The sequence below is a fragment of the Lissotriton helveticus genome, chromosome 11 (genome assembly GCF_964261635.1).
Source record: "Lissotriton helveticus chromosome 11, aLisHel1.1, whole genome shotgun sequence".
Taxonomy (NCBI): domain Eukaryota; kingdom Metazoa; phylum Chordata; class Amphibia; order Caudata; family Salamandridae; genus Lissotriton; species Lissotriton helveticus.
In genome coordinates, this window is record NC_136072.1 from 164,846,714 (window position 1) to 164,873,667 (window position 26,954).

At 34.6% G+C, this 26,954-nt stretch overlaps 11 pseudogenes; all 11 read right to left on the bottom strand.

Annotated features, from left to right (window-relative positions):
- Positions 1-924: 924 nt before the first annotated feature.
- LOC144793249 (U7 small nuclear RNA) lies at positions 925-982 on the bottom strand (annotated as a pseudogene).
- A 2,390-nt stretch (positions 983-3,372) lies between these two features.
- Positions 3,373-3,430, bottom strand: LOC144793212 (U7 small nuclear RNA; annotated as a pseudogene).
- A 2,376-nt stretch (positions 3,431-5,806) lies between these two features.
- Positions 5,807-5,864, bottom strand: LOC144793234 (U7 small nuclear RNA; annotated as a pseudogene).
- Positions 5,865-8,239: 2,375 nt separating this feature from the next.
- LOC144793235 (U7 small nuclear RNA) lies at positions 8,240-8,297 on the bottom strand (annotated as a pseudogene).
- A 2,390-nt stretch (positions 8,298-10,687) lies between these two features.
- LOC144793213 (U7 small nuclear RNA) lies at positions 10,688-10,745 on the bottom strand (annotated as a pseudogene).
- Positions 10,746-13,675: 2,930 nt separating this feature from the next.
- LOC144793236 (U7 small nuclear RNA) lies at positions 13,676-13,733 on the bottom strand (annotated as a pseudogene).
- A 2,390-nt stretch (positions 13,734-16,123) lies between these two features.
- Positions 16,124-16,181, bottom strand: LOC144793215 (U7 small nuclear RNA; annotated as a pseudogene).
- Positions 16,182-19,111: 2,930 nt separating this feature from the next.
- Positions 19,112-19,169, bottom strand: LOC144793237 (U7 small nuclear RNA; annotated as a pseudogene).
- Positions 19,170-21,560: 2,391 nt separating this feature from the next.
- On the bottom strand, positions 21,561-21,618 carry LOC144793216 (U7 small nuclear RNA; annotated as a pseudogene).
- A 2,375-nt stretch (positions 21,619-23,993) lies between these two features.
- On the bottom strand, positions 23,994-24,051 carry LOC144793247 (U7 small nuclear RNA; annotated as a pseudogene).
- A 2,390-nt stretch (positions 24,052-26,441) lies between these two features.
- LOC144793217 (U7 small nuclear RNA) lies at positions 26,442-26,499 on the bottom strand (annotated as a pseudogene).
- Between the last annotated feature and the right edge of the window lie 455 nt (positions 26,500-26,954).

Here is a 26,954-nt window from a genome sequence, read left to right on the forward strand (position 1 = left end):
CAAAATAAAACAAAGACCTGCGGTAACTAACTAATTCAACGGTAACCATGTGATCCAATTCTAGGGATTTTTCATCATTGTGATGGTGCCAATACATAGATGCTGCAATCTGTAACTGGGCGTGAAGAACAATTGTAGAACAGTGACTAATCCCAAAAATATTATTTAATTGCTTCATGTCAACAGATTTTAGGAAGATCTCACAGTGGTTGCAGAATTCAATATGCTATTTTATATACAGAGGGCACGCCTTTCGTAAACTACTTTGAAGAGCAAGCAATTATATATTACAGGTATGTAATATTGGATGGCCTCTCTTCCAGTTTAATGTGCTCCTATACACATTATTATTTCATAGGAGGACCAAGAAGGTGAACATAGCGATTCCTAAGAACTATGAGAGCTCTGGATTAAAACTTGCTATTGGTCAAGACAATCAGTTTCCCAATGGAGAGCCCACCTAGATTAAGTTAGAACAAAACTCAAAAAGAGGAAAGGGCAATAATCAAACTCTGCCACTTTCCTTTGGAAGGAGAAATGCCTCTCTAGCATTCCCTGTGTTCACATTTACGCCAGTCTCTGTCTTTATCTAGACTTTAGTCGTTCTGTATCATTTAATAAACCCATCTCTCTAGTTCCCTCCGAGAAAATGTTCAGTTCACTTCTTATCATAGTTGGATGGCTCTTGCCCCTAATAACAGTTGCATACATTTTTTTAAACTCATATTTTAGCTATTTATAAATAACAAAATTGCAAAACAGGAGATCCATGAAGTGAGAAAGAATAACTTATATACAGAATAATAGCAAGATGTACACACACATAACATACTATAGTAAAACAAGAAAACATATTTTAAAATAAATAAACTGCAAATATTTGGGACAAAGAACAACACAAATAAACCTATTTTAACAAATATAATGGGTTTCTCAGCTAAGAGAAACCTACTTGACAAATAGTTAAAGAGCGAACGTATCTAACACAAAAGCTGACAAGCTTGTAACCCTAACCAAAGTATTTCCTATCATTGTGACGGTGGCTCTACACTGATACTGACGGGGACTGAAGAAATAATCTAGAATTCTGCGCATCTGAGAAAAGCATTAGATTTGCCGCATTCAGGCCCATCAGAGTATAGAAGATCATGATGATGTACAAGACTTGCATATGCTAATTTATAGATAGAGGCCACACCTCACAGCTAGATTATGTAGAAGAGTATGTACAATGTTATTGCTGGCAAGGAAGATGGAATATCCTCTCTTCTAGCACTTTCTAGCAGTGGTTGCACCGGCTCACCTTATTATTTCATATTAGTAAAAGAATTTTGAAAAAATCAATCCTTCAAAACAATGAGTGCTATGTTATGGATCGGGTAATTGGGCATTTAATGTCACAGTACCTAATGATGATGTCAAGAGAGTACAACCAAGCAAAAATTGTAGGAAGAAATTGTGATAAACTGTTCTGTACCACTTTTGTTAAGAAGGATCCTGCAATCTCTTCAAAAACGTATCTAGCTCCAATTTCCTGCGGCTCTATGCACTTCAGTCTCTGCCTTGTACTCAAATATATTTGTTCTGTAACAGTCACTCTGTGTCATGTGCTCCCTTTGTGTGAATATGTTACTTGCTTTTGTCCCTTGTAATCTTAATTTCTTGCTTCTGACTGCCCTTGTTATTTGGAAAACCTTTCACTTATTTTGTTTGGTTCTCTAGAATTAGCTAACTCACAAAAGAAGAATTATATTTTATGATTAAAGACATGTATATATACAATTATACCACTAGTGAAAAAACGTTACAACCAGACTAAAGAAAAAGAAATATTTTAAAACAAATGCAGATTGAACGTTTTGGATATTTGAACAACAAAAATAGACTTTTATTAACAGATAAAACTAGGTCCTCGGTTTAGAGGAACTTGAAGGAGAAACTGATGCATAAATGTCTAATAACCTATGCTATGCACTTTTTTGGTTAAGAATCTGCACTCAGTTAAGAAAGGTATCTCTTTTCCAGTCCACGTGCTCCCATTTTCTTCAGTCTCTGCCTTTTTGTCAACTTTACACCCTGTGAATCAGTTAACTACTTGTATCTTTAGGTTCCTTTGTGCTAATAGGGCACTTGTTTCTTTATTTCTGAGGTGAATTGCTTGAATCTCACTGGTAAAAGTAGTTGAAAAAATTTTCATTTTTCTTTTTTGAGTTTCTGTAAAAATATACAATTATGAATCCAAGAGATTTGCAGGTAAAAAAGAAAAATATTACATAAGGAAACACAGCTACATCTATTGAAAGAATGCATAAGAACACTCAAAAACAATAATTTCATATTTATAGCTAATGCATATCAATAACTCTCAAAAGAGTAACAAAAACATAATCATGAATTACAAATGAAATGGAGTACTACATTAAGAGAAACCTGCCTTTCAAAATAAAAAAAGACCTGTGGTAACTAACTTATTCAACCGCAACCATGTGATCCAATTCTAGGGATCTTACATCATTGTGATGGTGGCAATACATAGATGCTGCAATCTGTAACTGGGCGTGAAGAACAATTGTAGAACAGTGACTAATCAAAAAAATATTATTTAATACCTTCATGTCAACAGATTTTCGGAAGATCTTACAGTGGTTGCAGAATTCAATATCCTATTTTACAGACAGAGGGCACGCCTTTCGAAAACTACTTTGAAGAGCAAGCAAGTAGATATTACAGGTAAGTAATATTCGATGGCCTCTCTTCCAGTGAAATGTGCTCCTATACACATTATTATTTCATAGGAGGACCAAGAAGGCTAACATAGTGATTCCTGAGAACTATGAGAGCTCTGGATTAATACTTGCTATTGGTCAAGACAAACAGTTTCCAAATGGAGAGCCCACCTAGATTATGTTAGAACAAAACCCAAAAAGAGGAAAGGGCAATAATCCAACTCTGCCACTTTCCTTTGGAAGGAGACATGCCTCTCTAGCATTCCATGTGTTCACATTTACGCCAGTCTCTGTCTTTATCTAGACTTTACTCCTTCTGTATCATTTAATAAACCCATCTCTCTAGTTCCCTCAGAGAAAGTCTTTCTTTTGTTCAGTTCACTTCTTATCATAGTTGGATGACCTTGCCCCTAATAACAGTTGCATACATGTTTTTTTTAATTCATAATTTAGCTATTTATAAATAACTAAATTGCAAAACAGGAGATCCATGAAGTGAGAAAGAATAACTTACATACAGAATAATAGCAAGATGCACACAAACACAACATACTATAGTAAAACAAGAAAACACATTTTAAAACATATAAACTGCAAACATTTGGGACCAAAAAAAACACAAACAAATCTATTTTTAACAAATATAATGGGTTTCTCAGCTAAGAGAAACCTCCTTGACAAATAGTTAAAGAGCGAAAATATCTAATAAAAAAGCTGACAAGCTTGTAACCCTAACCAAAGTATTTCCTATGATTGTGACGGTGGCTCTACACTGATACTGATGGGATCTGAAGAAATATTATAGAATTCTGAGCATCTGAGAAAAGCATTAGATTTGCTGTATTCAAGCCCATCAGAGTATAGAAGATCATGATGATGTACAAGACTTGCATATGCTAATTTATAGATAGAGGCCACACCTCACAGCTAGACTATGTAGAAGAGGATGTACAATGTTATTGTTGGCAAGGAAGATGGAATATCCTATCTTCTAGCACTTTCTAGCAGTGGTGGCTCTGGCTCACCTTATTGTTTCATACTAGTAAAAGAATTAAAAAAAAATCAATCCTTGAAAACAGTGAGAGCTATGTTATTGAACGGGCAATTGGGCATTTAATGTCACAGTACCTAATAATGATGTCAAGAGAGTACAACCAAGCAAAAATTGTAGGAAGAAATGGTAATAAACTGTTCTGTACCACTTTTGTTAAGGATCCTGCAATCTCTTCAAAAACGAATCTATCTCCCTTTTCCTGTGGCCCTATGCACTTCAGTCTCTGCCTTGTACTCAAATACATTTGTTCTGTAACAGTCACTCTTTGTCATGTGCTCCCTTTGTGTGAATATGTTACTTGCTTTCGTCCCTTGTAACCTTAATTTCTTGCTTCTGACTGCCCTTGTTATTTGGAAACCTTTCACTTATTTTGTTTGGTTCTCTAGAATTAGCTAACTCACAAAAGAAGAATTATATTTTATGATTAAAGACGTGTATATATACAATTATAAAACTAGTGAAAAAAAGTTACAACCAGACTAAAGAAAAAGAAATAATTTAAAACAAATGCAGATTGAACGTTTTGGATATTTGAACAACAAACATAGACTTTTATTAACAGATGAAAATAGGTCCTCGGTTTAGAGGAACCTGAAGGACAAACTGATGCATAAATGTCTAATAAACTATGCTATGCACTTTTTTGGGTATGAACCTGCACTCAGTTAAGAAAGGTATCTCTTTTCCAGTCCACGTGTTCCAATTTTCTTCAGTCTCTGCCTTTTTATCAACTGTATACCATGCAATTCAGTTAACCACTTGTATCTTTAAGTTCATTTGTGGGAATAGGGCACTTGTTTCTTTATTTCTGAGGTGAGTTTCTTGAATCTCACTGGTAAAATTGGTTGAAAAAATGTCCATTTTTCTTTTTTGAGTTTCTGTAAAAATATACAATTATGAATCCAAGAGATTCGCAAGTAAAAAAGAAAAAGATTACATAAGGAAACACAGCTACATCTATTGAAAGAATGCATAGGAACACTCAAAAAACATGAATTCCATATTTATAGCTAAACAAATCAATAACTCTAAAGAGAGTAACAAAAACATAATCATGAATTACACATGAAATTGAGTACTACAATAAGAGACACCTCTCTTTCAAAATAAAACAAAGACCTGCGGTAACTAACTAATTCAACGGTAACCATGTGATCCAATTCTAGGGATTTTTCATCATTGTGATGGTGCCAATACATAGATGCTGCAATCTGTAACTGGGCGTGAAGAACAATTGTAGAACAGTGACTAATCCCAAAAATATTATTTAATTGCTTCATGTCAACAGATTTTAGGAAGATCTCACAGTGGTTGCAGAATTCAATATGCTATTTTATATACAGAGGGCACGCCTTTCGTAAACTACTTTGAAGAGCAAGCAATTATATATTACAGGTATGTAATATTGGATGGCCTCTCTTCCAGTTTAATGTGCTCCTATACACATTATTATTTCATAGGAGGACCAAGAAGGTGAACATAGCGATTCCTAAGAACTATGAGAGCTCTGGATTAAAACTTGCTATTGGTCAAGACAATCAGTTTCCCAATGGAGAGCCCACCTAGATTAAGTTAGAACAAAACTCAAAAAGAGGAAAGGGCAATAATCAAACTCTGCCACTTTCCTTTGGAAGGAGAAATGCCTCTCTAGCATTCCCTGTGTTCACATTTACGCCAGTCTCTGTCTTTATCTAGACTTTAGTCGTTCTGTATCATTTAATAAACCCATCTCTCTAGTTCCCTCCGAGAAAATGTTCAGTTCACTTCTTATCATAGTTGGATGGCTCTTGCCCCTAATAACAGTTGCATAAATTTTTTTAAATTCATATTTTAGCTATTTATAAATAACTAAATTGCAAAACAGGAGATCCATGAAGTGAGAAAGAATAACTTATATACAGAATAATAGCAAGATGTACACACACATAACATACTATAGTAAAACAAGAAAACATATTTTAAAATATATAAACTGCAAATATTTGGGACAAAGAACAACACAAATAAACCTATTTTAACAAATATAATGGGTTTCTCAGCTAAGAGAAACCTACTTGACAAATAGTTAAAGAGCGAAAGTATCTAACAAAAAAGCTGACAAGCTTGCAACCCTAACCAAAGTATTTCCTATCATTGTGACGGTGGCTCTACACTGATACTGACGGGGACTGAAGAAATAATCTAGAATTCTGCGCATCTGAGAAAAGCATTAGATTTGCCGCATTCAGGCCCATCAGAGTATAGAAGATCATGATGATGTACAAGACTTGCATATGCTAATTTATAGATAGAGGCCACACCTCACAGCTAGATTATGTAGAAGAGTATGTACAATGTTATTGCTGGCAAGGAAGATGGAATATCCTATCTTCTAGCACTTTCTAGCAGTGGTGGCTCTGGCTCACCTTATTGTTTCATATTAGTAAAAGAATTAAAAAAAATCAATCCTTGAAAACAGTGAGAGCTATGTTATTGAACGGGCAATTGGGCATTTAATGTCACAGTACCTAATAATGATGTCAAGAGAGTACAACCAAGCAAAAATTGTAGGAAGAAATGGTAATAAATTGTTCGGTACCACTTTTGTTAAGGATCCTGCAATCTCTTCAAAAACGAATCTATCTCCCTTTTCCTGTGGCCCTATGCACTTCAGTCTCTGCCTTGTACTCAAATATATTTGTTCTGTAACAGTCACTCTTTGTCATGTGCTCCCTTTGTGTGAATATGTTACTTGCTTTCGTCCCTTGTAACCTTAATTTCTTGCTTCTGACTGCCCTTGTTATTTGGAAACCTTTCACTTATTTTGTTTGGTTCTCTAGAATTAGCTAACTCACAAAAGAAGAATTATATTTTATGATTAAAGACGTGTATATATACAATTATAAAACTAGTGAAAAAAAGTTACAACCAGACTAAAGAAAAAGAAATAATTTAAAACAAATGCAGATTGAACGTTTTGGATATTTGAACAACAAACATAGACTTTTATTAACAGATGAAAATAGGTCCTCGGTTTAGAGGAACCTGAAGGACAAACTGATGCATAAATGTCTAATAAACTATGCTATGCACTTTTTTGGGTATGAACCTGCACTCAGTTAAGAAAGGTATCTCTTTTCCAGTCCACGTGTTCCAATTTTCTTCAGTCTCTGCCTTTTTATCAACTGTATACCATGCAATTCAGTTAACCACTTGTATCTTTAAGTTCATTTGTGGGAATAGGGCACTTGTTTCTTTATTTCTGAGGTGAGTTTCTTGAATCTCACTGGTAAAATTGGTTGAAAAAATGTCCATTTTTCTTTTTTGAGTTTCTGTAAAAATATACAATTATGAATCCAAGAGATTCGCAAGTAAAAAAGAAAAAGATTACATAAGGAAACACAGCTACATCTATTGAAAGAATGCATAGGAACACTCAAAAAACATGAATTCCATATTTATAGCTAAACAAATCAATAACTCTAAAGAGAGTAACAAAAACATAATCATGAATTACACATGAAATTGAGTACTACAATAAGAGACACCTGTCTTTCAAAATAAAACAAAGACCTGCGGTAACTAACTAATTCAACGGTAACCATGTGATCCAATTCTAGGGATTTTTCATCATTGTGATGGTGCCAATACATAGATGCTGCAATCTGTAACTGGGCGTGAAGAACAATTGTAGAACAGTGACTAATCCCAAAAATATTATTTAATTGCTTCATGTCAACAGATTTTAGGAAGATCTCACAGTGGTTGCAGAATTCAATATGCTATTTTATATACAGAGGGCACGCCTTTCGTAAACTACTTTGAAGAGCAAGCAATTATATATTACAGGTATGTAATATTGGATGGCCTCTCTTCCAGTTTAATGTGCTCCTATACACATTATTATTTCATAGGAGGACCAAGAAGGTGAACATAGCGATTCCTAAGAACTATGAGAGCTCTGGATTAAAACTTGCTATTGGTCAAGACAATCAGTTTCCCAATGGAGAGCCCACCTAGATTAAGTTAGAACAAAACTCAAAAAGAGGAAAGGGCAATAATCAAACTCTGCCACTTTCCTTTGGAAGGAGAAATGCCTCTCTAGCATTCCCTGTGTTCACATTTACGCCAGTCTCTGTCTTTATCTAGACTTTAGTCGTTCTGTATCATTTAATAAACCCATCTCTCTAGTACCCTCCGAGAAAATGTTCAGTTCACTTCTTATCATAGTTGGATGGCTCTTGCCCCTAATAACAGTTGCATACATTTTTTTAAATTCATATTTTAGCTATTTATAAATAACAAAATTGCAAAACAGGAGATCCATGAAGTGAGAAAGAATAACTTATATACAGAATAATAGCAAGATGTACACACACATAACATACTATAGTAAAACAAGAAAACATATTTTAAAATATATAAACTGCAAATATTTGGGACAAAGAACAACACAAATAAACCTATTTTAACAAATATAATGGGTTTCTCAGCTAAGAGAAACCTACTTGACAAATAGTTAAAGAGCGAAAGTATCTAACAAAAAAGCTGACAAGCTTGTAACCCTAACCAAAGTATTTCCTATCATTGTGACGGTGGCTCTACACTGATACTGACGGGGACTGAAGAAATAATCTAGAATTCTGCGCATCTGAGAAAAGCATTAGATTTGCCGCATTCAGGCCCATCAGAGTATAGAAGATCATGATGATGTACAAGACTTGCATATGCTAATTTATAGATAGAGGCCACACCTCACAGCTAGATTATGTAGAAGAGTATGTACAATGTTATTGCTGGCAAGGAAGATGGAATATCCTCTCTTCTAGCACTTTCTAGCAGTGGTTGCACCGGCTCACCTTATTATTTCATATTAGTAAAAGAATTTTGAAAAAATCAATCCTTCAAAACAATGAGTGCTATGTTATGGATCGGGTAATTGGGCATTTAATGTCACAGTACCTAATGATGATGTCAAGAGAGTACAACCAAGCAAAAATTGTAGGAAGAAATTGTGATAACCTGTTCTGTACCACTTTTGTTAAGAAGGATCCTGCAATCTCTTCAAAAACGTATCTAGCTCCAATTTCCTGCGGCTCTATGCACTTCAGTCTCTGCCTTGTACTCAAATATATTTGTTCTGTAACAGTCACTCTGTGTCATGTGCTCCCTTTGTGTGAATATGTTACTTGCTTTTGTCCCTTGTAATCTTAATTTCTTGCTTCTGACTGCCCTTGTTATTTGGAAAACCTTTCACTTATTTTGTTTGGTTCTCTAGAATTAGCTAACTCACAAAAGAAGAATTATATTTTATGATTAAAGACATGTATATATACAATTATACCACTAGTGAAAAAACGTTACAACCAGACTAAAGAAAAAGAAATATTTTAAAACAAATGCAGATTGAACGTTTTGGATATTTGAACAACAAAAATAGACTTTTATTAACAGATAAAACTAGGTCCTCGGTTTAGAGGAACTTGAAGGAGAAACTGATGCATAAATGTCTAATAACCTATGCTATGCACTTTTTTGGTTAAGAATCTGCACTCAGTTAAGAAAGGTATCTCTTTTCCAGTCCACGTGCTCCCATTTTCTTCAGTCTCTGCCTTTTTGTCAACTTTACACCCTGTGAATCAGTTAACTACTTGTATCTTTAGGTTCCTTTGTGCTAATAGGGCACTTTTTTCTTTATTTCTGAGGTGAATTGCTTGAATCTCACTGGTAAAAGTAGTTGAAAAAATTTTCATTTTTCTTTTTTGAGTTTCTGTAAAAATATACAATTATGAATCCAAGAGATTTGCAGGTAAAAAAGAAAAATATTACATAAGGAAACACAGCTACATCTATTGAAAGAATGCATAAAAACACTCAAAAACAATAATTTCATATTTATAGCTAATGCATATCAATAACTCTCAAAAGAGTAACAAAAACATAATCATGAATTACAAATGAAATGGAGTACTACATTAAGAGAAACCTGCCTTTCAAAATAAAAAAAGACCTGTGGTAACTAACTTATTCAACCGCAACCATGTGATCCAATTCTAGGGATCTTACATCATTGTGATGGTGGCAATACATAGATGCTGCAATCTGTAACTGGGCGTGAAGAACAATTGTAGAACAGTGACTAATCAAAAAAATATTATTTAATACCTTCATGTCAACAGATTTTCGGAAGATCTTACAGTGGTTGCAGAATTCAATATCCTATTTTACAGACAGAGGGCACGCCTTTCGAAAACTACTTTGAAGAGCAAGCAAGTAGATATTACAGGTAAGTAATATTCGATGGCCTCTCTTCCAGTGAAATGTGCTCCTATACACATTATTATTTCATAGGAGGACCAAGAAGGCTAACATAGTGATTCCTGAGAACTATGAGAGCTCTGGATTAATACTTGCTATTGGTCAAGACAAACAGTTTCCAAATGGAGAGCCCACCTAGATTATGTTAGAACAAAACCCAAAAAGAGGAAAGGGCAATAATCCAACTCTGCCACTTTCCTTTGGAAGGAGACATGCCTCTCTAGCATTCCATGTGTTCACATTTACGCCAGTCTCTGTCTTTATCTAGACTTTACTCCTTCTGTATCATTTAATAAACCCATCTCTCTAGTTCCCTCAGAGAAAGTCTTTCTTTTGTTCAGTTCACTTCTTATCATAGTTGGATGACCTTGCCCCTAATAACAGTTGCATACATGTTTTTTTAAATTCATAATTTAGCTATTTATAAATAACTAAATTGCAAAACAGGAGATCCATGAAATGAGAAAGAATAACTTACATACAGAATAATAGCAAGATGCACACAAACACAACATACTATAGTAAAACAAGAAAACACATTTTAAAACATATAAACTGCACACATTTGGGACCAAAAATAACACAAACAAATCTATTTTTAACAAATATAATGGGTTTCTCAGCTAAGAGAAACCTCCTTGACAAATAGTTAAAGAGCGAAAATATCTAATAAAAAAGCTGACAAGCTTGTAACCCTAACCAAAGTATTTCCTATGATTGTGACGGTGGCTCTACACTGATACTGATGGGATCTGAAGAAATATTATAGAATTCTGAGCATCTGAGAAAAGCATTAGATTTGCTGTATTCAAGCCCATCAGAGTATAGAAGATCATGATGATGTACAAGACTTGCATATGCTAATTTATAGATAGAGGCCACACCTCACAGCTAGACTATGTAGAAGAGGATGTACAATGTTATTGTTGGCAAGGAAGATGGAATATCCTATCTTCTAGCACTTTCTAGCAGTGGTGGCTCTGGCTCACCTTATTGTTTCATACTAGTAAAAGAATAAAAAAAAAATCAATCCTTGAAAACAGTGAGAGCTATGTTATTGAACGGGCAATTGGGCATTTAATGTCACAGTACCTAATAATGATGTCAAGAGAGTACAACCAAGCAAAAATTGTAGGAAGAAATGGTAATAAACTGTTCTGTACCACTTTTGTTAAGGATCCTGCAATCTCTTCAAAAACGAATCTATCTCCCTTTTCCTGTGGCCCTATGCACTTCAGTCTCTGCCTTGTACTCAAATATATTTGTTCTGTAACAGTCACTCTTTGTCATGTGCTCCCTTTGTGTGAATATGTTACTTGCTTTCGTCCCTTGTAACCTTAATTTCTTGCTTCTGACTGCCCTTGTTATTTGGAAACCTTTCACTTATTTTGTTTGGTTCTCTAGAATTAGCTAACTCACAAAAGAAGAATTATATTTTATGATTAAAGACGTGTATATATACAATTATAAAACTAGTGAAAAAAAGTTACAACCAGACTAAAGAAAAAGAAATAATTTAAAACAAATGCAGATTGAACGTTTCGGATATTTGAACAACAAACATAGGGGTATATTATCAAGGGGTTTATCTCCGCTTTTTTGGCTTTAAAATTCAAGAAAGCGGAGATAAAATTATCTCCCTATTACCAAGCTGTCGCTAACACCAGTTAGTGACAGCTAATAGGAGATAGCGACCATCTTGGGCCCCGCTTTGCATGTCAGTGATATTTATCACTAATGACATGCAAAGTGGGCGTGCCAAGATGTTAGCGACTGGAAACAGTCGCTAACATCGCTATCTCCTATTACCAACTTTTGGAGATATTCGCGCTAAGCGCGAATATCTCCAAAAGCTAACACCTGCCCTGAGCAGTTCTTCACCATGTTATCCAATGGGAGGTGGATAACATGGCTAAGAGCATTTGCTCGATAATGCATGAATATCGCTGACTTTTCAGCGATATTCATGCATTGCGGGCGTTTTTTATCGCATTTGCGATAAACCTTGCTAATAGCAAGGGTTATCTGCGATAAAAATCGCCGATGTGCGGCGATAATTTTTGTCTCTAAACAAGTTAGAGACAAAAATTATCGCTAGTTGTTGATAATATACCCCATAGACTTTTATTAACAGATGAAAATAGGTCCTCGGTTTAGAGGAACCTGAAGGACAAACTGATGCATAAATGTCTAATAAACTATGCTATGCACTTTTTTGGGTATGAACCTGCACTCAGTTAAGAAAGGTATCTCTTTTCCAGTCCACGTGTTCCAATTTTCTTCAGTCTCTGCCTTTTTATCAACTGTATACCATGCAATTCAGTTAACCACTTGTATCTTTAAGTTCATTTGTGGGAATAGGGCACTTGTTTCTTTATTTCTGAGGTGAGTTTCTTGAATCTCACTGGTAAAATTGGTTGAAAAAATGTCCATTTTTCTTTTTTGAGTTTCTGTAAAAATATACAATTATGAATCCAAGAGATTCGCAAGTAAAAAAGAAAAAGATTACATAAGGAAACACAGCTACATCTATTGAAAGAATGCATAGGAACACTCAAAAAACATGAATTCCATATTTATAGCTAAACAAATCAATAACTCTAAAGAGAGTAACAAAAACATAATCATGAATTACACATGAAATTGAGTACTACAATAAGAGACACCTGTCTTTCAAAATAAAACAAAGACCTGCGGTAACTAACTAATTCAACGGTAACCATGTGATCCAATTCTAGGGATTTTTCATCATTGTGATGGTGCCAATACATAGATGCTGCAATCTGTAACTGGGCGTGAAGAACAATTGTAGAACAGTGACTAATCCCAAAAATATTATTTAATTGCTTCATGTCAACAGATTTTAGGAAGATCTCACAGTGGTTGCAGAATTCAATATGCTATTTTATATACAGAGGGCACGCCTTTCGTAAACTACTTTGAAGAGCAAGCAATTATATATTACAGGTATGTAATATTGGATGGCCTCTCTTCCAGTTTAATGTGCTCCTATACACATTATTATTTCATAGGATGACCAAGAAGGTGAACATAGCGATTCCTAAGAACTATGAGAGCTCTGGATTAAAACTTGCTATTGGTCAAGACAATCAGTTTCCCAATGGAGAGCCCACCTAGATTAAGTTAGAACAAAACTCAAAAAGAGGAAAGGGCAATAATCAAACTCTGCCACTTTCCTTTGGAAGGAGAAATGCCTCTCTAGCATTCCCTGTGTTCACATTTACGCCAGTCTCTGTCTTTATCTAGACTTTAGTCGTTCTGTATCATTTAATAAACCCATCTCTCTAGTTCCCTCCGAGAAAATGTTCAGTTCACTTCTTATCATAGTTGGATGGCTCTTGCCCCTAATAACAGTTGCATAAATTTTTTTAAATTCATATTTTAGCTATTTATAAATAACTAAATTGCAAAACAGGAGATCCATGAAGTGAGAAAGAATAACTTATATACAGAATAATAGCAAGATGTACACACACATAACATACTATAGTAAAACAAGAAAACATATTTTAAAATATATAAACTGCAAATATTTGGGACAAAGAACAACACAAATAAACCTATTTTAACAAATATAATGGGTTTCTCAGCTAAGAGAAACCTACTTGACAAATAGTTAAAGAGCGAAAGTATCTAACAAAAAAGCTGACAAGCTTGCAACCCTAACCAAAGTATTTCCTATCATTGTGACGGTGGCTCTACACTGATACTGACGGGGACTGAAGAAATAATCTAGAATTCTGCGCATCTGAGAAAAGCATTAGATTTGCCGCATTCAGGCCCATCAGAGTATAGAAGATCATGATGATGTACAAGACTTGCATATGCTAATTTATAGATAGAGGCCACACCTCACAGCTAGATTATGTAGAAGAGTATGTACAATGTTATTGCTGGCAAGGAAGATGGAATATCCTCTCTTCTAGCACTTTCTAGCAGTGGTTGCACCGGCTCAACTTATTATTTCATATTAGTAAAAGAATTTTGAAAAAATCAATCCTTCAAAACAATGAGTGCTATGTTATGGATCGGGTGATTGGGCATTTAATGTCACAGTACCTAATGATGATGTCAAGAGAGTACAACCAAGCAAAAATTGTAGGAAGAAATTGTGATAAACTGTTCTGTACCACTTTTGTTAAGAAGGATCCTGCAATCTCTTCAAAAACGTATCTAGCTCCAATTTCCTGCGGCTCTATGCACTTCCGTCTCTGCCTTGTACTCAAATATATTTGTTCTGTTACAGTCACTCTGTGTCATGTGCTCCCTTTGTGTGAATATGTTACTTGCTTTTGTCCCTTGTAATCTTAATTTCTTGCTTCTGACTGCCCTTGTTATTTGGAAAACCTTTCACTTATTTTGTTTGGTTCTCTAGAATTAGCTAACTCACAAAAGAAGATTTATATTTTATGATTAAAGACATGTATATATACAATTATACCACTAGTGAAAAAACGTTACAACCAGACTAAAGAAAAAGAAATATTTTAAAACAAATGCAGATTGAACGTTTTGGATATTTGAACAACAAAAATAGACTTTTATTAACAGATAAAACTAGGTCCTCGGTTTAGAGGAACTTGAAGGAGAAACTGATGCATAAATGTCTAATAACCTATGCTATGCACTTTTTTGGTTAAGAATCTGCACTCAGTTAAGAAAGGTATCTCTTTTCCAGTCCACGTGCTCCCATTTTCTTCAGTCTCTGCCTTTTTGTCAACTTTACACCCTGTGAATCAGTTAACTACTTGTATCTTTAGGTTCCTTTGTGCTAATAGGGCACTTGTTTCTTTATTTCTGAGGTGAATTGCTTGAATCTCACTGGTAAAAGTAGTTGAAAAAATTTTCATTTTTCTTTTTTGAGTTTCTGTAAAAATATACAATTATGAATCCAAGAGATTTGCAGGTAAAAAAGAAAAATATTACATAAGGAAACACAGCTACATCTATTGAAAGAATGCATAAGAACACTCAAAAACAATAATTTCATATTTATAGCTAATGCATATCAATAACTCTCAAAAGAGTAACAAAAACATAATCATGAATTACAAATGAAATGGAGTACTACATTAAGAGAAACCTGCCTTTCAAAATAAAAAAAGACCTGTGGTAACTAACTTATTCAACCGCAACCATGTGATCCAATTCTAGGGATCTTACATCATTGTGATGGTGGCAATACATAGATGCTGCAATCTGTAACTGGGCGTGAAGAACAATTGTAGAACAGTGACTAATCAAAAAAATATTATTTAATACCTTCATGTCAACAGATTTTCGGAAGATCTTACAGTGGTTGCAGAATTCAATATCCTATTTTACAGACAGAGGGCACGCCTTTCGAAAACTACTTTGAAGAGCAAGCAAGTAGATATTACAGGTAAGTAATATTCGATGGCCTCTCTTCCAGTGAAATGTGCTCCTATACACATTATTATTTCATAGGAGGACCAAGAAGGCTAACATAGTGATTCCTGAGAACTATGAGAGCTCTGGATTAATACTTGCTATTGGTCAAGACAAACAGTTTCCAAATGGAGAGCCCACCTAGATTATGTTAGAACAAAACCCAAAAAGAGGAAAGGGCAATAATCCAACTCTGCCACTTTCCTTTGGAAGGAGACATGCCTCTCTAGCATTCCATGTGTTCACATTTACGCCAGTCTCTGTCTTTATCTAGACTTTACTCCTTCTGTATCATTTAATAAACCCATCTCTCTAGTTCCCTCAGAGAAAGTCTTTCTTTTGTTCAGTTCACTTCTTATCATAGTTGGATGACCTTGCCCCTAATAACAGTTGCATACATGTTTTTTTAAATTCATAATTTAGCTATTTATAAATAACTAAATTGCAAAACAGGAGATCCATGAAATGAGAAAGAATAACTTACATACAGAATAATAGCAAGATGCACACAAACACAACATACTATAGTAAAACAAGAAAACACATTTTAAAACATATAAACTGCAAACATTTGGGACCAAAAAAAACACAAACAAATCTATTTTTAACAAATATAATGGGTTTCTCAGCTAAGAGAAACCTCCTTGACAAATAGTTAAAGAGCGAAAATATCTAATAAAAAAGCTGACAAGCTTGTAACCCTAACCAAAGTATTTCCTATGATTGTGACGGTGGCTCTACACTGATACTGATGGGATCTGAAGAAATATTATAGAATTCTGAGCATCTGAGAAAAGCATTAGATTTGCTGTATTCAAGCCCATCAGAGTATAGAAGATCATGATGATGTACAAGACTTGCATATGCTAATTTATAGATAGAGGCCACACCTCACAGCTAGACTATGTAGAAGAGGATGTACAATGTTATTGTTGGCAAGGAAGATGGAATATCCTATCTTCTAGCACTTTCTAGCAGTGGTGGCTCTGGCTCACCTTATTGTTTCATACTAGTAAAAGAATTAAAAAAAAATCAATCCTTGAAAACAGTGAGAGCTATGTTATTGAACGGGCAATTGGGCATTTAATGTCACAGTACCTAATAATGATGTCAAGAGAGTACAACCAAGCAAAAATTGTAGGAAGAAATGGTAATAAACTGTTCTGTACCACTTTTGTTAAGGATCCTGCAATCTCTTCAAAAACGAATCTATCTCCCTTTTCCTGTGGCCCTATGCACTTCAGTCTCTGCCTTGTACTCAAATATATTTGTTCTGTAACAGTCACTCTTTGTCATGTGCTCCCTTTGTGTGAATATGTTACTTGCTTTCGTCCCTTGTAACCTTAATTTCTTGCTTCTGACTGCCCTTGTTATTTGGAAACCTTTCACTTATTTTGTTTGGTTCTCTAGAATTAGCTAACTCACAAAAGAAGAATTATATTTTATGATTAAAGACGTGTATATATACAATTATAAAACTAGTGAAAAAAAGTTACAACCAGACTAAAGAAAAAGAAATAATTTAAAACAAATGCAGATTGAACGTTTTGGATATTTGAACAACAAACATAGGGGTATATTATCAAGGGGTTTATCTCCGCTTTTTTGGCTTTAAAAGCCAAGAAAGCGGAGATAAAATTATCTCCCTATTACCAAGCTGTCGCTAACACCAGTTAGTGACAGCTAATAGGAGATAGCGACCATCTTGGGCCCCGCTTTGCATGTCAGTGATATTTATCACTAATGACATGCAAAGTGGGCGTGCCAAGATGTTAGCGACTGGAAACAGTCGCTAACATCGCTATCTCCTATTACCAACTTTTGGAGATATTCGCGCTAAGCGCGAATATCTCCAAAAGCTAACACCTGCCCTGAGCAGTTCTTCACCATGTTATCCAATGGGAGGTGGATAACATGGCTAAGAGCATTTGCTCGATAATGCATGAATATCGCTGACTTTTCAGCGATATTCATGCATTGCGGGCGTTTTTTATCGCATTTGCGATAAACCTTGCTAATAGCAAGGTTTATCTGCGATAAAAATCGCCGATGTGCGGCGATAATTTTTGTCTCTAAACAAGTTAGAGACAAAAATTATCGCTAGTTGTTGATAATATACCCCATAGACTTTTATTAACAGATGAAAATAGGTCCTCGGTTTAGAGGAACCTGAAGGACAAACTGATGCATAAATGTCTAATAAACTATGCTATGCACTTTTTTGGGTATGAACCTGCACTCAGTTAAGAAAGGTATCTCTTTTCCAGTCCACGTGTTCCAATTTTCTTCAGTCTCTGCCTTTTTATCAACTGTATACCATGCAATTCAGTTAACCACTTGTATCTTTAAGTTCATTTGTGGGAATAGGGCACTTGTTTCTTTATTTCTGAGGTGAGTTTCTTGAATCTCACTGGTAAAATTGGTTGAAAAAATGTCCATTTTTCTTTTTTGAGTTTCTGTAAAAATATACAATTATGAATCCAAGAGATTCGCAAGTAAAAAAGAAAAAGATTACATAAGGAAACACAGCTACATCTATTGAAAGAATGCATAGGAACACTCAAAAAACATGAATTCCATATTTATAGCTAAACAAATCAATAACTCTAAAGAGAGTAACAAAAACATAATCATGAATTACACATGAAATTGAGTACTACAATAAGAGACACCTGTCTTTCAAAATAAAACAAAGACCTGCGGTAACTAACTAATTCAACGGTAACCATGTGATCCAATTCTAGGGATTTTTCATCATTGTGATGGTGCCAATACATAGATGCTGCAATCTGTAACTGGGCGTGAAGAACAATTGTAGAACAGTGACTAATCCCAAAAATATTATTTAATTGCTTCATGTCAACAGATTTTAGGAAGATCTCACAGTGGTTGCAGAATTCAATATGCTATTTTATATACAGAGGGCACGCCTTTCGTAAACTACTTTGAAGAGCAAGCAATTATATATTACAGGTATGTAATATTGGATGGCCTCTCTTCCAGTTTAATGTGCTCCTATACACATTATTATTTCATAGGAGGACCAAGAAGGTGAACATAGCGATTCCTAAGAACTATGAGAGCTCTGGATTAAAACTTGCTATTGGTCAAGACAATCAGTTTCCCAATGGAGAGCCCACCTAGATTAAGTTAGAACAAAACTCAAAAAGAGGAAAGGGCAATAATCAAACTCTGCTACTTTCCTTTGGAAGGAGAAATGCCTCTCTAGCATTCCCTGTGTTCACATTTACGCCAGTCTCTGTCTTTATCTAGACTTTAGTCGTTCTGTATCATTTAATAAACCCATCTCTCTAGTTCCCTCCGAGAAAATGTTCAGTTCACTTCTTATCATAGTTGGATGGCTCTTGCCCCTAATAACAGTTGCATAAATTTTTTTAAATTCATATTTTTGCTATTTATAAATAACTAAATTGCAAAACAGGAGATCCATGAAGTGAGAAAGAATAACTTATATACAGAATAATAGCAAGATGTACACACACATAACATACTATAGTAAAACAAGAAAACATATTTTAAAATATATAAACTGCAAATATTTGGGACAAAGAACAACACAAATAAACCTATTTTAACAAATATAATGGGTTTCTCAGCTAAGAGAAACCTACTTGACAAATAGTTAAAGAGCGAAAGTATCTAACAAAAAAGCTGACAAGCTTGCAACCCTAACCAAAGTATTTCCTATCATTGTGACGGTGGCTCTACACTGATACTGACGGGGACTGAAGAAATAATCTAGAATTCTGCGCATCTGAGAAAAGCATTAGATTTGCCGCATTCAGGCCCATCAGAGTATAGAAGATCATGATGATGTACAAGACTTGCATATGCTAATTTATAGATAGAGGCCACACCTCACAGCTAGATTATGTAGAAGAGTATGTACAATGTTATTGCTGGCAAGGAAGATGGAATATCCTCTCTTCTAGCACTTTCTAGCAGTGGTTGCACCGGCTCACCTTATTATTTCATATTAGTAAAAGAATTTTGAAAAAATCAATCCTTCAAAACAATGAGTGCTATGTTATGGATCGGGTAATTGGGCATTTAATGTCACAGTACCTAATGATGATGTCAAGAGAGTACAACCAAGCAAAAATTGTAGGAAGAAATTGTGATAAACTGTTCTGTACCACTTTTGTTAAGAAGGATCCTGCAATCTCTTCAAAAACGTATCTAGCTCCAATTTCCTGCGGCTCTATGCACTTCCGTCTCTGCCTTGTACTCAAATATATTTGTTCTGTAACAGTCACTCTGTGTCATGTGCTCCCTTTGTGTGAATATGTTACTTGCTTTTGTCCCTTGTAATCTTAATTTCTTGCTTCTGACTGCCCTTGTTATTTGGAAAACCTTTCACTTATTTTGTTTGGTTCTCTAGAATTAGCTAACTCACAAAAGAAGATTTATATTTTATGATTAAAGACATGTATATATACAATTATACCACTAGTGAAAAAACGTTACAACCAGACTAAAGAAAAAGAAATATTTTAAAACAAATGCAGATTGAACGTTTTGGATATTTGAACAACAAAAATAGACTTTTATTAACAGATAAAACTAGGTCCTCGGTTTAGAGGAACTTGAAGGAGAAACTGATGCATAAATGTCTAATAACCTATGCTATGCACTTTTTTGGTTAAGAATCTGCACTCAGTTAAGAAAGGTATCTCTTTTCCAGTCCACGTGCTCCCATTTTCTTCAGTCTCTGCCTTTTTGTCAACTTTACACCCTGTGAATCAGTTAACTACTTGTATCTTTAGGTTCCTTTGTGCTAATAGGGCACTTGTTTCTTTATTTCTGAGGTGAATTGCTTGAATCTCACTGGTAAAAGTAGTTGAAAAAATTTTCATTTTGCTTTTTTGAGTTTCTGTAAAAATATACAATTATGAATCCAAGAGATTTGCAAGTAAAAAATAAAAATATTACATAAGGAAACACAGCTACATCTATTGAAAGAATGCATAAGAACACTCAAAAACAATAATTTCATATTTATAGCTAATGCATATCAATAACTCTCAAAAGAGTAACAAAAACATAATCATGAATTACAAATGAAATGGAGTACTACATTAAGAGAAACCTGCCTTTCAAAATAAAAAAAGACCTGTGGTAACTAACTTATTCAACCGCAACCATGTGATCCAATTCTAGGGATCTTACATCATTGTGATGGTGGCAATACATAGATGCTGCAATCTGTAACTGGGCGTGAAGAACAATTGTAGAACAGTGACTAATCAAAAAAATATTATTTAATACCTTCATGTCAACAGATTTTCGGAAGATCTTACAGTGGTTGCAGAATTCAATATCCTATTTTATAGACAGAGGGCACGCCTTTCGAAAACTACTTTGAAGAGCAAGCAAGTAGATATTACAGGTAAGTAATATTCGATGGCCTCTCTTCCAGTGAAATGTGCTCCTATACACATTATTATTTCATAGGAGGACCAAGAAGGCTAACATAGTGATTCCTGAGAACTATGAGAGCTCTGGATTAATACTTGCTATTGGTCAAGACAAACAGTTTCCAAATGGAGCGCCCACCTAGATTATGTTAGAACAAAACCCAAAAAGAGGAAAGGGCAATAATCCAACTCTGCCACTTTCCTTTGGAAGGAGACATGCCTCTCTAGCATTCCATGTGTTCACATTTACGCCAGTCTCTGTCTTTATCTAGACTTTACTCCTTCTGTATCATTTAATAAACCCATCTCTCTAGTTCCCTCAGAGAAAGTCTTTCTTTTGTTCAGTTCACTTCTTATCATAGTTGGATGACTCTTGCCCCTAATAACAGTTGCATACATGTTTTTTTAAATTCATAATTTAGCTATTTATAAATAACTAAATTGCAAAACAGGAGATCCATGAAGTGAGAAAGAATAACTTACATACAGAATAATAGCAAGATGCACACAAACACAACATACTATAGTAAAACAAGAAAACACATTTTAAAACATATAAACTGCAAACATTTGGGACCAAAAAAAACACAAACAAATCTATTTTTAACAAATATAATGGGTTTCTCAGCTAAGAGAAACCTCCTTGACAAATAGTTAAAGAGCGAAAATATCTAATAAAAAAGCTGACAAGCTTGTAACCCTAACCAAAGTATTTCCTATGATTGTGACGGTGGCTCTACACTGATACTGATGGGATCTGAAGAAATATTATAGAATTCTGAGCATCTGAGAAAAGCATTAGATTTGCTGTATTCAAGCCCATCAGAGTATAGAAGATCATGATGATGTACAAGACTTGCATATGCTAATTTATAGATAGAGGCCACACCTCACAGCTAGACTATGTAGAAGAGGATGTACAATGTTATTGATGGCAAGGAAGATGGAATATCCTATCTTCTAGCACTTTCTAGCAGTGGTGGCTCTGGCTCACCTTATTGTTTCATATTAGTAAAAGAATTTTAAAAAAATCAATCCTTTAAAACAGTGAGAGCTATGTTATTGAACGGGCAATTGGGCATTTAATGTCACAGTACCTAATAATGATGTCAAGAGAGTACAACCAAGCAAAAATTGTAGGAAGAAATGGTAATAAACTGTTCTGTACCACTTTTGTTAAGGATCCTGCAATCTCTTCAAAAACAAATCTATCTCCCTTTTCCTGTGGCCCTATGCACTTCAGTCTCTGCCTTGTACTCAAATATATTTGTTCTGTAACAGTCACTCTTTGTCATGTGCTCCCTTCGTGTGAATATGTTACTTGCTTTCGTCCCTTGTAACCTTAATTTCTTGCTTCTGACTGCCCTTGTTATTTGGAAACCTTTCACTTATTTTGTTTGGTTCTCTAGAATTAGCTAACTCACAAAAGAAGAATTATATTTTATGATTAAAGACGTGTATATATACAATTATAAAACTAGTGAAAAAAAGTTACAACCAGACTAAAGAAAAATAAATAATTTAAAACAAATGCAGATTGAACGTTTTGGATATTTGAACAACAAACATAGACTTTTATTAACAGATGAAAATAGGTCCTCGGTTTAGAGGAACCTGAAGGACAAACTGATGCATAAATGTCTAATAAACTATGCTATGCACTTTTTTGGGTATGAACCTGCACTCAGTTAAGAAAGGTATCTCTTTTCCAGTCCACGTGTTCCAATTTTCTTCAGTCTCTGCCTTTTTATCAACTGTATACCATGCAATTCAGTTAACCACTTGTATCTTTAAGTTCATTTGTGGGAATAGGGCACTTATTTCTTTATTTCTGAGGTGAGTTTCTTGAATCTCACTGGTAAAATTGGTTGAAAAAATGTCCATTTTTCTTTTTTGAGTTTCTGTAAAAATATACAATTATGAATCCAAGAGATTCGCAAGTAAAAAAGAAAAAGATTACATAAGGAAACACAGCTACATCTATTGAAAGAATGCATAGGAACACTCAAAAAACATGAATTCCATATTTATAGCTAAACAAATCAATAACTCTAAAGAGAGTAACAAAAACATAATCATGAATTACACATGAAATTGAGTACTACAATAAGAGACACCTGTCTTTCAAAATAAAACAAAGACCTGCGGTAACTAACTAATTCAACGGTAACCATGTGATCCAATTCTAGGGATTTTTCATCATTGTGATGGTGCCAATACATAGATGCTGCAATCTGTAACTGGGCGTGAAGAACAATTGTAGAACAGTGACTAATCCCAAAAATATTATTTAATTGCTTCATGTCAACAGATTTTAGGAAGATCTCACAGTGGTTGCAGAATTCAATATGCTATTTTATATACAGAGGGCACGCCTTTCGTAAACTACTTTGAAGAGCAAGCAATTATATATTACAGGTATGTAATATTGGATGGCCTCTCTTCCAGTTTAATGTGCTCCTATACCCATTATTATTTCATAGGAGGACCAAGAAGGTGAACATAGCGATTCCTAAGAACTATGAGAGCTCTGGATTAAAACTTGCTATTGGTCAAGACAATCAGTTTCCCAATGGAGAGCCCACCTAGATTAAGTTAGAACAAAACTCAAAAAGAGGAAAGGGCAATAATCAAACTCTGCCACTTTCCTTTGGAAGGAGAAATGCCTCTGTAGCATTCCCTGTGTTCACATTTACGCCAGTCTCTGTCTTTATCTAGACTTTAGTCGTTCTGTATCATTTAATAAACCCATCTCTCTAGTTCCCTCCGAGAAAATGTTCAGTTTACTTCTTATCATAGTTGGATGGGTCTTGCCCCTAATAACAGTTGCATACATTTTTTAAATTCATATGTTAGCTATTTATAAATAACTAAATTGCAAAACAGGAGATCCATGAAGTGAGAAAGAATAACTTATATACAGAATAATAGCAAGATGTACACACACATAACATACTATAGTAAAACAAGAAAACATATTTTAAAATATATAAACTGCAAATATTTGGGACAAAGAACAACACAAATAAACCTATTTTAACAAATATAATAGGTTTCTCAGCTAAGAGAAACCTACTTGACAAATAGTTAAAGAGCGAAAGTATCTAACAAAAAAGCTGACAAGCTTGTAACCGTAACCAAAGTATTTCCTATCATTGTGACGGTGGCTCTACACTGATACTGACGGGGACTGAAGAAATAATCTAGAATTCTGCGCATCTGAGAAAAGCATTAGATTTGCCGCATTCAGGCCCATCAGAGTATAGAAGATCATGATGATGTACAAGACTTGCATATGCTAATTTATAGATAGAGGCCACACCTCACAGCTAGATTATGTAGAAGAGTATGTACAATGTTATTGCTGGCAAGGAAGATGGAATATCCTCTCTTCTAGCACTTTCTAGCAGTGGTTGCACCGGCTCACCTTATTATTTCATATTAGTAAAAGAATTTTGAAAAAATCAATCCTTCAAAACAATGAGTGCTATGTTATGGATCGGGTAATTGGGCATTTAATGTCACAGTACCTAATGATGATGTCAAGAGAGTACAACCAAGCAAAAATTGTAGGAAGAAATTGTGATAAACTGTTCTGTACCACTTTTGAAAAGAAGGATCCTGCAATCTCTTCAAAAACGTATCTAGCTCCAATTTCCTGCGGCTCTATGCACTTCAGTCTCTGCCTTGTACTCAAATATATTTGTTCTGTAACAGTCACTCTGTGTCATGTGCTCCCTTTGTGTGAATATGTTACTTGCTTTTGTCCCTTGTAATCTTAATTTCTTGCTTCTGACTGCCCTTGTTATTTGGAAAACCTTTCACTTATTTTGTTTGGTTCTCTAGAATTAGCTAACTCACAAAAGAAGAATTATATTTTATGATTAAAGACATGTATATATACAATTATACCACTAGTGAAAAAACGTTACAACCAGACTAAAGAAAAAGAAATATTTTAAAACAAATGCAGATTGAACGTTTTGGATATTTGAACAACAAAAATAGACTTTTATTAACAGATAAAACTAGGTCCTCGGTTTAGAGGAACTTGAAGGAGAAACTGATGCATAAATGTCTAATAACCTATGCTATGCACTTTTTTGGTTAAGAATCTGCACTCAGTTAAGAAAGGTATCTCTTTTCCAGTCCACGTGCTCCCATTTTCTTCAGTCTCTGCCTTTTTGTCAACTTTACACCCTGTGAATCAGTTAACTACTTGTATCTTTAGGTTCCTTTGTGCTAATAGGGCACTTGTTTCTTTATTTCTGAGGTGAATTGCTTGAATCTCACTGGTAAAAGTAGTTGAAAAAATTTTCATTTTTCTTTTTTGAGTTTCTGTAAAAATATACAATTATGAATCCAAGAGATTTGCAGGTAAAAAAGAAAAATATTACATAAGGAAACACAGCTACATCTATTGAAAGAATGCATAAGAACACTCAAAAACAATAATTTCATATTTATAGCTAATGCATATCAATAACTCTCAAAAGAGTAACAAAAACATAATCATGAATTACAAATGAAATGGAGTACTACATTAAGAGAAACCTGCCTTTCAAAATAAAAAAAGACCTGTGGTAACTAACTTATTCAACCGCAACCATGTGATCCAATTCTAGGGATCTTACATCATTGTGATTGTGGCAATACATAGATGCTGCAATCTGTAACTGGGCGTGAAGAACAATTGTAGAACAGTGACTAATCAAAAAAATATTATTTAATACCTTCATGTCAACAGATTTTCGGAAGATCTTACAGTGGTTGCAGAATTCAATATCCTATTTTACAGACAGAGGGCACGCCTTTCGAAAACTACTTTGAAGAGCAAGCAAGTAGATATTACAGGTAAGTAATATTCGATGGCCTCTCTTCCAGTGAAATGTGCTCCTATACACATTATTATTTCATAGGAGGACCAAGAAGGCTAACATAGTGATTCCTGAGAACTATGAGAGCTCTGGATTAATACTTGCTATTGGTCAAGACAAACAGTTTCCAAATGGAGAGCCCACCTAGATTATGTTAGAACAAAACCCAAAAAGAGGAAAGGGCAATAATCCAACTCTGCCACTTTCCTTTGGAAGGAGACATGCCTCTCTAGCATTCCATGTGTTCACATTTATGCCAGTCTCTGTCTTTATCTAGACTTTACTCCTTCTGTATCATTTAATAAACCCATCTCTCTAGTTCCCTCAGAGAAAGTCTTTCTTTTGTTCAGTTCACTTCTTATCATAGTTGGATGACCTTGCCCCTAATAACAGTTGCATACATGTTTTTTTAAATTCATAATTTAGCTATTTATAAATAACTAAATTGCAAAACAGGAGATCCATGAAGTGAGAAAGAATAACTTACATACAGAATAATAGCAAGATGCACACAAACACAACATACTATAGTAAAACAAGAAAACACATTTTAAAACATATAAACTGCAAACATTTGGGACCAAAAAAAACACAAACAAATCTATTTTTAACAAATATAATGGGTTTCTCAGCTAAGAGAAACCTCCTTGACAAATAGTTAAAGAGCGAAAATATCTAATAAAAAAGCTGACAAGCTTGTAACCCTAACCAAAGTATTTCCTATGATTGTGACGGTGGCTCTACACTGATACTGATGGGATCTGAAGAAATATTATAGAATTCTGAGCATCTGAGAAAAGCATTAGATTTGCTGTATTCAAGCCCATCAGAGTATAGAAGATCATGATGATGTACAAGACTTGCATATGCTAATTTATAGATAGAGGCCACACCTCACAGCTAGACTATGTAGAAGAGGATGTACAATGTTATTGTTGGCAAGGAAGATGGAATATCCTATCTTCTAGCACTTTCTAGCAGTGGTGGCTCTGGCTCACCTTATTGTTTCATACTAGTAAAAGAATTAAAAAAAAATCAATCCTTGAAAACAGTGAGAGCTATGTTATTGAACGGGCAATTGGGCATTTAATGTCACAGTACCTAATAATGATGTCAAGAGAGTACAACCAAG